General features: G+C 37.7%; 1 long non-coding RNA gene across 1 annotated transcript in view; it reads left to right on the top strand.

Annotated features, from left to right (window-relative positions):
* The first annotated feature begins 7294 nt into the window (after positions 1-7294).
* The window catches only part of LOC143363186 (uncharacterized), a 290698-nt gene continuing 285398 nt past the window's right edge, over positions 7295-12594 (top strand). Inside the window, exon 1 of the long non-coding RNA XR_013083765.1 lies at positions 7295-7334. This is a non-coding gene — a long non-coding RNA (uncharacterized LOC143363186). The remainder of the gene's footprint in view (positions 7335-12594) is intronic.

Raw genomic sequence — 12594 nt, forward strand, 5'->3', positions numbered from 1 at the left:
TGACTGCATAATGTATAACGAGAAGCGGCCGCACGTTTCTCGCTAAGCAACCTGCGCTATCTCCATGTTTATAATTGTGTAGTGTGAAAATGATTTACTGCCTTTTTGGTTCGTTATCTCGACCATTTCTTCTAAAAAGTGCACTTCCGTACAATGGGACAGTAGGGCTCTCATCAGCGAGCTAAGGTTTATGACCGGCTCGCCTGCACGCGCCCACTTAGGTCACCTGCTCTGAGTATTTGATCTACCTGCACGCGTATGCGTTTTGCTCTTCCCTCCCCATCGAGCCACTAGCTAGTTATTCATTATCGAAAAATATAAAAGTCTAAGACAATCTATTCTCAGGTTAGTTAGCTCAGATTCTGTCAAACAGTTTTTCTCAGCTTACCAGAATTCAGTCTTTTGACCTTTGGTGCGAGTACCAGTGTGGCGGCCTGTGCAAAGAGCACGCCGACGAACCGCCAGCATACATTGTAGACGCGGCGGCGACCTCGTATAAATACACATCAATATTATACAATATTTATATATCCATTCCTTCAAAAACTATTTAACGAAGTTTAACGTTAATTTTCAACATTATAAACAATTTTGCGACAATACATTTTTACGACTGTACACTGAACCGGAGTATAATATAAAGGAATATATAAAATACCGTTCTTCACATCTAGTTATTTACATAAATCTAGGAAATAGTTGTTATTGCATAATTATTTTCAATAAGGGTTATACAAATTCTGAATCACTATCAAAATATATAATAAAACATCGCAAACATTTAGCATTGTCAATATACTAAAATGCTTGATAATATCGATGTGCTGATCTTCCCGCTGTAACTCGTATCATGTCATTTTACGCCTGATTTTATTTCGAGCCGTTCGCTTCGTTGCGAGCAGCTCGCATCGGTGCGGATAGCTCGCATCGGTGCGAGTAGCTCGCATCGTGCGAGTACTCGACTCGACTCGCACAATCGAGCCGAGCTTAGCATTTTCGGGTACTCGCACAGCCCTATCTTATACCTCTTCTGTGCCATAGACGAGGTATGGTATTACCAGAGAGGAATGAGAGTGCTCACGCCCGGGGTTTCGGCGTTCCCACTTTCGTAACATCGCCGCTTTAGCATGGCACAGAACCGGTCAGTCTTTCCTGGAACAGAACCGGTCAGTCTTTTAGCATAAAACTGAACGCACATTATTTTTTTAACCAGGATTAGAACGTACAGCTTAATTGTTGTATGTGAAATATGTAACTAACATGTAAATCTTGTGTACAAAATCTCTAATTAATATAAATTAAGAATAATATTAATTGTAATGATACGTATTTTATTTTTTTTTTCGTTGTTTATGTTTTTTCAAAGTTTGTAGTTGCAAACTTTAGTTGTAAAAAATGGAAAACCCGAAAAAATTCGAACAAATACAGATCTCATATCGAAGTTTAAAAGCGACCAAACTGAATATTAATTTAATAATGAGCTATTGTCATCAACACTATCTTAAATTTTTTCATATATATAGCTACTGTTATTATTAATTTAAAAAAATTTTCTTTCGTGAATAAATATTTTTTCCACCTCAGCACCATAAGATTTTTACTAGATGACTTTAAAAACACATTAGAACTATTTTTAAATAATTTTACTCGAAAACATTCTAGTTTGCTCTTTATTTCACCGTTCTACTAATTTTTTATGGGCTGCATTGCAGCTCTGTTTAACACCCCTTTACAACCCAATACCATGGTACAATCCATATTCAAGGAAGAACAATTTTTTGCGACGATCATTGAAAAAACAAAAGTGTTTCCTTCATTTCAGTCCTTTAGTGCGTTGGTGACATAGCGCCCAGCACACCTACCTGTGTTCTGTATCACATCTGGAGTTTTATGGTACGCTAACAATCCCTATTGAGTCGCAAGCCAGACCATACAAACGAATGCATCCACAACTTCCAGAGACCTGCCTCCAAAACTAATTAAAGGAAGGCTAGACATGCAGTGTGTACTAAACTCCTCAAAAGAGGTGGATTCCAGTCGCTCGTGTCATAAACCGCATTCGATACTTCATCGACAGGGTGATCTTACATATTTCTGTAACAGTTCCAAGTGCATGCACTTTGTTCATGATACCCTCTTTGTAATTATTAAATTCAATTAAATATTAAGTAAATCTTTCACGGTGCTAACGGCCCTCGCCGAGATGGGCATTATTTGGGATAAAAAATTATTTAAATGAAAATTTGAATAAAAGATACTTTATCTTTATTTGTTATTTGAAGGTTCGAATAAAAAAAAGCATCTTTATTGGACGAGTATCGGATAAATAATTTTATTCGTCGAGAATTTATCCGACGAATAAAGATAATTTTTTCTATTCGAAGCGGATTTATTCGAACTTCGAATAATTTTTTCATCTTTTATCTGTATCTTTTATTCGAAGGCTTCGAATAAATCTTCTAATAACTTTTGCCGAGCGCCGAGCTTCAAAGACCCAGCAACGACGGACGACATACAATGTAAGCGAATGGAGAATCGCGCACGTATGAAAGTTTAAACTTTTAGATTTTGCAATATATCCTCATGAAATTGTGACGAGCGAATGGAGGGGATTTTCCTGATGAAAATGAGGTCAAATTCGAGTGTAATCGAACAAGTTTCACTGATACCTAATTTTACGATAAAAATTACAATCTCATTAAAGACAGTCCAAATGATGTCGTGTTTGGACTCATTTCGATCGGAACAAGCTCTACAACTCATTCGTCTTAACAATATTGTTCTGATTAAAAACATACAAGCATAAATTGCCAGTAATGCTCGATTCCCCATCTGCTTACATTGTGTGCCGTTTGGCAGTCGCTGGGTCTTCGACGTTCGGCGCTCGTCGGTCCTCGTCGGCCGTCGTCGCCGTTTATTCGTCGAGCTGGCAAAAGTTATCCGAAGATTTATTCGAAGCCTTCGAATAAATCTACGGATAAAAATGCTAAATACAGTCCAATTTGTACCGTGTTTAGTGTCATTTTAATCAGAAGAATGCCACGAATTAGTTGGCGCAAGTCCCATAAAAAAATCATGAAAAATGATGAAGTTTTGCAATTGGATTGGTAGTTGTTTCACACCGATATCTCGCAACTCTGCGAGCTCGGAACTTCAAAGACCAGCGACCGACCAACAGCCTACAATGTAAGCAGATGGGGAATCGAGCATTACTCGCAATTTATGCTTGTATGTTTTTAATCAGAACAATATTGTTAAGACGAATGAGTTGTAGAGCTTGTTCCGATCAAAATGAGTCCGAACGCGACATCATTTGGACTGTCTTTAATGAGATCGTAATTTTTATCGTAACATTACGTATCAGTGAAACTTGTTCGATTACACTCGAATTTGACCTCATTTTCATCAGGAAAATCCCCTCCATTCGCTCGTCACAATTTCATGAGGATATATTGAAAAATCTAAAAGTTTAAACTTTCATACGTGCGCGATTCTCCATTCGCTTACATTGTATATCGTCCGTCGTTCCTGGGTCTTTGAAGCTCGGCGCTCGGCAAAAGTTATTCCAAGATTTATTCGAAGCCTTCGAATAAAAGATACAGATAAAAGATGAAAAAATTATTGGAAGTTCGAATAAATCCGCTTCGAATAGAAAAAATTATCTTTATTCGTCGGATAAATTCTCGACGAATAAAATTATTTATCCGATACTCGTCCAATAAAGATGCTTTTTTTATTCGAACCTTCAAATAACAAATAAAGATAAAGTATCTTTTATTCAAATTTTCATTTAAATAATTTTTTATCCCAAATAATGCCCATCTCTGCGAGGGCCGTTAGCACCGTGAAAGATTTACTTAATATTTAATTGAATTTAATAATTACAAAGAGGGTATCATGAACAAAGTGCATGCACTTGGAACTGTTACAGAATTATGTAAGATCACCCTTTCGATGAAGTATCGAATGAGGTTTATAACACGAGCGACTGGAATCCGCCTCTTTTGAGGAGTTTAGTACACACTGCATGTCTAGCCTTCCTTTAATTAGTTTTGGAGGCAGGTCTCTGGAAGTTGTGGATGCATTCGCTTTGTACGGTCTGGCTTGCGAGTCAATAGCAATTGTTAGCGTACCATAAAACTCCAGATGTGACACAGAACACAGGTAGGTGTGCTGGGCGCTACGTCACCAACGCACTAAAGGACTGAAACGAAGGAAACACTTTTGTTTTTTCAATGATCGTCGCAAAAAATTGTTCTTCCTTGAAGATGGTGTTACGAGCCAGGGCTGCGAGCAACGCGAGAGGCCGGCGAGGGGTTGTTACCCCAGGAATATGGTTTCTATTATTAGTTAATATTGAAATCTTTGTTGATTTGAATTAGGATTAGTAAGCCTCGTAACTTATATATAATTCAATTGATACAATCCGAGCGGTAAGATTGTATCATGTGGGAACGTTCAATTATTAGATTAGGATATTAGGCAATAATTAAGGGTTGTAGATTACGCGAGTTAACAAACAAGACAATTTATTCTGAATTGGAATAGTTACAAGTGTAATTGTGTGTGTCGCGAGTGAATGTGGTAAGTGTACAATTAGAGAAATTGTTACCTAGTGATGCACGGTGTTGACGCACTGGCAATGCGGGGTCGGAGAGCGATTGTTGAAAGCCAAATAGAATATACACGAACTAACGGATTCTATAAGGTTACGTTTGATTCGAAAGGGACTTTTACCCGATCTCACTAGAACTGACTCTTACGCGTGTAGCGCGACGTGACTGCACGATTACTATACCGCGACCGAATCACTTCTGAATCTCTACTGAACCGCTTCTCGACTGAACCAAAGAGGATGAAAATGCATGGGTTTATATACCCTAAAAATGAGAGGGGAATGTATCTGTTTTATTTTACGGTCGCATACTCGTATTTGTCGTTTCTAGTGAGTTTAAGGTTTGCAGCTGGATCTTTTGTTTATAGGGGTAAAACGAAGGGTTAGCCAGGATGTTTCCTATCAAAGACTATCTTGACAATACATTCCAGAAGGGGATGTTTTGAAGATTTCCATATTAGGAAATCGTACGGTGCTGTTACTGAATCATGCTTCGTGCCAGCTGCGTCCAGCCGGAGTACAATTATTAAACAAGGGGCCTGTTGGGACGCTTTTCGTTCTCAGAAAAAGAGATTAGAACTTCTAATCGAAATAAACGTGGAGAAACGTCTCCATACGTAACAATGGATGGTACCATGGTATTGGGTTGTAAAGGGGTGTTAAACAGAGCTGCAATGCAGCCCATAAAAAATTAGTAGAATGGTGAAATAAAGAGTAAACTAGAATGTTTTCGAGTAAAATTATTTAAAAATAGTTCTAATGTGTTTTTAAAGTCATCTAGTAAAAATCTTATGGTGCTGAGGTGGAAAAAATATTTATTCATGAAAGAAAATTTTTTTTAATTAATAATAACAGTAGCTAAATATATGAAAAAATTTAAGATAGTGTTGATGACAATAGCTCATTATTAGATTAATATTCAGGTTGGTCGCTTTTAAACTTCTATATGAGATCTGTATTTGTTCGAATTTTTTCGGGTTTTCCATTTTTTACAACTAGAGTTTGCAACTACAAAATTGGAAAAAAATAAAATACGTATCATTACAATTAATATGATTCTTAAGTTATATTAATTAGAGATTTTGTACACAAGATTTACATGTTAGTTACATATTTCGTATAAAACAATTAAGCTGTACGTTCTAATCCTGGTTAAAAAAATAATGTGCGTTCAGTTTTATGCTAAAAGACTGACCGGTTCTGTGCCATGCTAAAAGACTGACCGGTTCTGTTCCAGGAAAGACTGACCGGTTCTGTGCCATGCTGAAGCGGCGATGTTACGAAAGTGGGAACGCCGAAACCCCGGGCGTGAGCACTCTCATTCCTCTCTGGTATTACCTACAGATGTGTAGCTGACTGATGAATACGAGATGGAAACACCGGCGTGTTGGATAATGAATAAGAAAGGAACTGAAAAGGGAATCTTTTAATTTTATTAAATGTTGGATATTTATAGGGAGGAGGGTCCTAAGTGGACATGTTTTTTTTTACCCGGAGTATGGAACGATCAGGTGTCAGACGTTATAACAGAATAAAAATTGTAATTGTTACATTACATTTATTTCAGTATCACTGTCAAAAAGTCTACGTGCATTTGCATAAGAGTATCATCCTAATAATGATAATGTATGATTAGATTAGGTCCGGATACGATGTTTTGTGAATGTTATAACTTAAAAATACTTTACCACTATTATTCATGCACACACCTCGGTCTCTCTTTTTTTATTATGAAATAAATGTTTACAACAGAGTCAATAAATTCATGTGTAAAGCTAAATTAAACCAAAAATGAAATGATTCAAAATTTCAAAGGTCTAAAAAGAACTACGATTCATAAGTGTCTATATATAGACTAGAGTTTTATTTGATCCTTGATTTGTCATTGGGCGATACAACCACATACATTGCAACGCACGCGCCAGTCTTTGACTGCTCTGTCCTCGTTACAGCATTCGAACGCGCCTCCGGAAATTATTCCAAGTCAAATAAACCGCCGAAAAAGACAGATGAAAATGGACATGTGGCAGCCTGGGCATCGCGCAGCGATGAGCACGCCGACGAACCGCCAACATACATTGTATACGCGGCGGCGTGGCGACGGTCCACGGGAAGCTGCAGAGAAACAAGCGAAGATCGGTTCCGAAGGCGGTCGAAGGAATGCCATCGAACATTCGCTCGCGAGCGTCGGCCAGTATTCACTTCAGAGCAGCCATTTGTGTCAGTGCCGTGTGTTGTAAGTACGTATTATGGCGATTAGGTTTGGAGTATACATTTTGATTAGTTTTCCCGAGAACAGGCCATTTGTCCGCACAGTACGGCGGTCTCTTTATTTTCCGAGATATTTGCAAAAACTGTCTATTTTGATGTAAACTTCTGCCTATTTTGAATGACCGAATTTGTTCTTTAGGGCGCGGGAGGGTTCTTTGGTTAAAATGTACAAGGAGATTTTTATTATCCACCCTATGCAATTATCGAGTCGATGTTCTCCCATTTTGCAATCAAATTCACAGAAGTTATTTATTCATGATCACTATAAGTTGTTTCTATATATGTATTCATTGAGTGATACATGTTATTATTTATTTCCAGTGTTTTCAAATGGGTGAGGTTGGCCAACGGATGCAATGCTGGTTCGCACTTTACCTCACGCACTGGTTCCTCCGTCACCCCAGGGGTCTCATGTTTCCTTTTCAACGGTTAAGAAGTAATTTTGCAGGTATTTCCTCATTATTTCTTTATCAATGTTTTAATTTGAATAGATTTTGTTTTCTTGAACTTGGAATTTATGGGATATGGGTCGTAGGGATTGGTATTTTCTTATGACTTCTGTGAAAAATATTCTTCAAGTTCCTTGAGTTTTAGCGCCTTATATATATACATTATTACGTGAAGCGAGGTATGAAATTATCGAGTCGAAGTGGTCAATGTTTTTTCACTTTGCAATCATATTCACAGAAGTTATTTATTCATGATCACTATAAGTTGTTTCTATATATGTATTCATTGAGTTTATAAACATTAAATGAAGTGCACAAGTCGAAGTATTTCAGGTAGAGACAATTTCTAATCGCACCGCAAACGATCCCTTCATTTATTCTCAGGTTGTCCCTATAATTTATTTTCCTGACCGCGTGTAGTAGCTTGAAAACTTTACCTTATGCCGTTGAATACATGTTATTATTTATTTTCAGTGTTTTCAAGTGTGTGAGGCTGGCTATTGGATGCAATGTGGGTTCCCTGTTCACCTCACTGACTGGTCCCTCGGTCACCCCAGGGCCTCGTGTTTTGTTTTCAACAGTTAAGAAGAAATTTCACAGGTATTTTCTCATTATTTCTTTATTAATGTTTTAATTTGAATAGATCTTGTTACCTTGAATTTGGAATTTATAGGATATGGGTCTTAGGGATTGCTATTCCCTTATAACTTCTGCGAAATATATTCTTTACGTTCCTTGAGTTTTGGCGCTATATATAGATACACTAATGAGCAAAACTGAGTCTACACTATTTGAAGCAACATAACTTTTTAAAAATCAGATCAAATGTCTTGAATTTTATTGAGAAGTTAAAAGGTTTAGTTTATTAGACGAGGTGTAAAAAATTTTTGAAAAAAGTTTGAATTGGTCGGAATCGCAAAAGAAATAGTAAAAGTTGGTTTTTCTAGCTTTTTTATCTGAGCCTGTATTGAAAATTTAAAAAATGTGTTTGATTCGTTTGAATAAATTACATCCATGCTGAAAATTTCACCGATATTGGTTTATTCGTTTACGAGTTATAAACGAATTAACCAATATCTGTGAAATTTTCAGCATGGATATAATTTATTCCAGCGAATCAAATACATTCTTTAAATTTTCAATACAGGCTCAGATAAATAAGCTGAAAAAACCAACTTTTACTATTTCTTTTGCGATTCCGACCAATTCAAATTAAAAAAAAAAATTTTTTACACTTCGTCTAATATATATATATATATATATATCAATTATTGATTCCCCTCGGGTTTAAATTTTAATTACACCTCCCGCTTTCGCTCGCTCTTACCCTAATCTTAACCTTAAACTTATCCTAACTTACCCTAACTTAATTAAACGTATCCTAAAAACACGCCATAGCGAGAGAGAACGATCTTACACTAATGTCCGCCGCGTTCTTATTTTTCCCTCTCCCACACACACATGCTTCTCTGCTCTCCCCCCTCCTTAAACCTCACACATCCCTCCCCCGCCTCCTGGTCCTCCTCTTCCGGCTGCTCTCTCTTTCACTCCATTCCAATGCATTCTCTCCATTTACTTCATCTCCCATACCTCTTCCATTCCTGCTCTTCCTCCATTCGTCCACTTTCCTCATCCATGCCTCTCCTCCTTCATCCCCTAATACTTCCCCCACCATTCCCTGCCAACCACTCCCCTCAACCCTCCCTTACACATTTCCAACACATGCTCCCACGTTTCCTCCTCCCGCCCACAGACCAGAGTTGGGCATTATTTAGATAAAAAATTATTTAAATGACGATTCGAATAAAAGATACTTTATCTTTATTCGTTATTCGAAGGTTCGAATAAAAAAAGTATCTTTATCCGACGAGTATCGGATAAATACTTTTATCCGACGAGAATTTATCCGACGAATAAAGATAATTTTTTTTATTCGAAGCGGATTTATTCGAACTTCGAATAATTTTTTCATCTTTTATCTGTATCTTTTATTCGAAGGCTTCGAATAAATCTTCGAATAACTTTTGCCGAGCGCGGAGCATCAAAGACCCAACGACGACAGATGACATACAATGTAAGCGGATGGAGAATCGCGCACGAATGAAAGTTTAAACTTTTAGATTTTTCAACATATCGTCATCAAATTGTGACGAGCGAATGGAGGGGATTTTCCTGATGAAAATGAGGTCAAATTCGAGTGTAATCGAACAAGTTTCACTGATACGTAATGTTACGATAAAAATTACAGTCTCATTAAAGACAGTCCAAATGATGTCGTGTTTGGACTCATTTCGATCGGAACAAGCTCTACAACTCGTTCGTCTTAACAATATTGTTCTGATTAAAAACATACAAGCATAAATTGCCAATAATGCATGATTCTCCGTCTGCTTACATTGTAGGCTGTTGGTCGGTCGCTGGTCTTTGAAGTTCCGAGCTCGCAGAGCGCGCGATATCGGTGTCAAACAACTACCAATCCAATTGCAAAACTTCATTGTTTTTCATGATTTTTTTGTGGGTCTTGCGCCAACTAATTCGTGGCATTCTTCTGATTAAAATGACACTAAACACGGTACAAATTGGACTGTATTTAGCATTTTTATCCGTAGATTTATTCGAAGCCTTCGAGTTGTAGAGCTTATTCCTATCGAAATGAGTCCAAACACGACATCATTTGGACTGTCTTTAATGAGACTGTAATTTTTATCGTAAAATTAGGTATCAGTGAAACTTGTTCGATTACACTCGAATTTGACCTCATTTTCATCAGGAAAATCACCTCCATTCGCTCGTCACAATTTCATGAGGATATATTGAAAAATCTAAAAGTTTAAACTTTTATACGTGCGCGATTCTCCATCCGCTTACATTGTATGTCGTCTGTCGTCGCTGGGTCTTTGATGCTCGGCGCTCGGCAAAAGTTATTCGAAGATTTATTCGAAGCCTTCGAATAAAAGATACAGATAAAAGATGAAAAAATTATTCGAAGTTCGAATAAATCCGCTTCGAATAAATAAAATTATCTTTATTCGTCGGATAAATTCTCGTCGGATAAAAGTATTTATCCGATACTCGTCGGATAAAGATACTTTTTTTATTCGAACCTTCGAATAACGAATAAAAATATTTTTATCTTTTATTCGTTATTCGAAATTTTTATTTAGATAAATATTTTGCCCAACTCTGCCACAGACCCTACATACTTTCTTCTCCTTCTCCAACCAATCCTTTCCACCTCTCATCTCGTTTCCCAACCTGTACCTGGCCACCCTTTGCCACCTGCTCTCTGCCCAGCCTTTCTTCAGATACCCTGGTATCCCCTCTCCCTTCACCCTCCAGTACTGCATGTTGTACCTTGCTCTTCCTATCTTTTCCCATCTCTCCCCCTGTTGCTTCTTCGTTTGCCTTTTCACTATCTCCTCACTCACTGCCTCTATCCTCTCCTCCATAATCTCCTCCGCCTTCTCCGGTGTCCAGCCCCTCTCTTCCCAAAAACGCCGTCTCTCCTTCACCCCACCTACTGCCACCCCACCCCTTCTACCCTTCCTCATACCTGCTCCCAGCACAACCTAGCTAGCTACCCCCCTTTTCCCTCCCGCAACTTCTTCTCGTACCGCTATGCCCTCAGCCCCGCCCTCCCTCTCAACAACTCCCACTGCAGCTCTTCCCTCACCATATTCCCGGGTGTGTACCTCTCTACCCCTAGGACCCACCTCAGAAACCGCTCCTGCAACCTTTCCATCCCTTCCCCATTCCTTCCTACACCTCGTCTAATAAACTAATCCTTCTAACTTCTCAATAAAATTCAAGTCATTTGATCTAATTTTTAAAAAGTTATGTTGCTTCAAATAGTGTAGACTCAGTTTTGCTCGTTAGTGTACATTAATATATACAGTAATAACCAAATTACGAGAAGTGCCCGAAAACAGGCCATTTGTCCGCACTGTGCGGCGGTCTCTTTATTTTCCGAGATATTCACAAAAAACTCTATTTTGATGAAAAATTCTGCCTATTTTGAATGATCGAATTTGTTCTTTAGGGCAGGGGAGGGTTCTTTCTTAAAATCCACAAGGGCATTTTTATTATCCACCCTATGAAATTATCGAGTCGAAGTGGTCAATGTTTTTTCACTTTGCAATCAAATTCACAGAAGTAATTTTTTCATGATCACTATAAGTTGTTTCTATATATGTAATTATTGAGTTCATAACCGTTGAATGAAGTCTTCACAAGTGGAAGTATTACAGGTAGAGACAATTTCTAATTGCACCGCAAACGTTTTCTTCATTTATTCTCAAGTTGTCTCTACAATTTATTTTCCTTACGGCGTGTAGTAGCTTGAAAACTTTACCTTCTGCTGTTGAATACATGTTATTATTTATTTTCAGTGTTTTCAAGTGGGTGAGGCTCGCCAACGTATGCAGTGCGCATTCACTCCTTATCTCGCGGACTGTTTCCGCGGTCACCATCTCGGTTTCCATCTGATGTGGAATGGATCTTCAATGTAAGTAACATTACATTTTTCCTGTTGGTTGTCAGGGTGTAAACCGATCTTCATCTACGTGTCTTGCAGGAAGATAAGTTGGAGTCTTCTCCTTATCTGTTGATCGTTTTCCGCGCTAATTTACTGCATAGTTAAAGTCTTCAAATATATTTAACGGGTGGTCCATAGTAGTGGTTTCCGGAGTTATAACATTGTTAAAATGTATTCGAAGTCGTTAAGAAGTCATTTCGCAGGTATTTTCTCATTATTTCTTTATCAATGTTTTAATTTGAATAGATCTTGTTTTCTTGAATTTGGAATTTATAGGTTACGGGTCTTAGGGATTGCTATTCCCTTATAACTTCTGCGAAATATATTCTTTACGTTCCTTGAGTTTTAGTACCTTATATATACAGGGTGAGTCACCAAACGTTAGCACCTCAAATATCTTTGTTGTTTCTAAAGATACGTAAAATATGGTAAGGACAAAGTTGAATGGTACAATGGGGCTGACACGATGCAAAAAAAATTTTGTTTTTATGTCATTTTTTTGGAGATATCAAGGTCACCTTGACTTTTTTAAATGGAACCACCCTTTTTTAAACACCTACAATGATAGTCTCTTTCATTAGGAATTCAGTGACTATAATTAGTCCAAGGTCATTCATGGTCAAGGACAGAAAAAACGTATAAAACTAAAATATGGGAGCAGAATACCTGTATTTTATAAATGTTCGAAATGATGGCCGTCTGCGTCGATACATTGTTGTAAACGA

Source organism: Halictus rubicundus, unplaced genomic scaffold, assembly GCF_050948215.1.
Source record: "Halictus rubicundus isolate RS-2024b unplaced genomic scaffold, iyHalRubi1_principal scaffold0027, whole genome shotgun sequence".
Classification (NCBI taxonomy): Eukaryota; Metazoa; Arthropoda; class Insecta; order Hymenoptera; family Halictidae; genus Halictus; species Halictus rubicundus.